Below are 978 nucleotides of genomic sequence, written 5' to 3'. Positions count from 1 at the left end.
AAAAAATATTAAATGACATTTATATAGCGCTCAACCCCTATATCGGTCTATTCTTTTGTTTTTTTTACGTCGTTAGCACCAACCTTGTATGGCAAGTTTTGCCTGATGTATTCTTTCATTTTGTTGGAATGTTTGCTCGAACATCAGCCAGGTCAGGTACTCGAATCTTTGCGATTCAGACATGTGTGCTTGAACTTTGTACATCTGCTTTTCTGTTTTCATACAGTGCCAGGTGAACCAAACCCACTTACTGTCTTTTACTGCTCCAATTCCAAGTTTTTCAATGATCTTTGATTTTAATTTGTCCCTTTTTCTTCTTCTTCTTCCTTGTTCTCGATGACAGCAGCTAGACAGTCAGTCCGATGTCGCGCACAAACTGTGCAGTCCGCTTCAAATATAAGAGACTGCCATAGAGCTTTCTCTCAAGAGGAGTCACATTCTGCCAAGTCTGTGTACGTGGCGTAGCGCGGGCAGTGCTGAAATATATGGTTGGCACCCTCTTGGTCGTGTCCTTATTCACAGATCGCGGACTCTCCCACTTTTAATTTAATGAATTTGTCCTTAATTCCTACGTTATGTCTTGTCGGTTGGACGCTTACTCTTTATGTCCATTTGGCTGCTCCTGACCCTACAGCATCTCTCTGTACTTTACACCATCGGCCTTGTTGAAGTGTTGAACTACCAGACTTGTTTGTTTCTGTAGAGGTTTTACGGCGCTCGCAACTACATAAGGTCATATGAGCGCCGGAAGATTAGAGGTGTTACAAGAGAGTAAGAAACATAAAAAATAAGAAGGGGAGATAAGGACGATAGGTGTTTGATAGGAAAAAGCAAACCACTCTAGAACACCCGCCAACCACCCACACAACCAGACTACGAGATATGTTTTGATTTTTTAATTTATTTTTCGTTGTTATGTTTTATACATTATCGTGGTGACACATCACAAAAAAATATGAAATACATTGAGTGGTAAAG

This window comes from Aplysia californica, unplaced genomic scaffold (genome assembly GCF_000002075.1).
Source record: "Aplysia californica isolate F4 #8 unplaced genomic scaffold, AplCal3.0 scaffold00299, whole genome shotgun sequence".
Lineage (NCBI taxonomy): Eukaryota > Metazoa > Mollusca > Gastropoda > Aplysiida > Aplysiidae > Aplysia > Aplysia californica.
Note: the sequence above shows the minus strand (reverse complement) of the source record.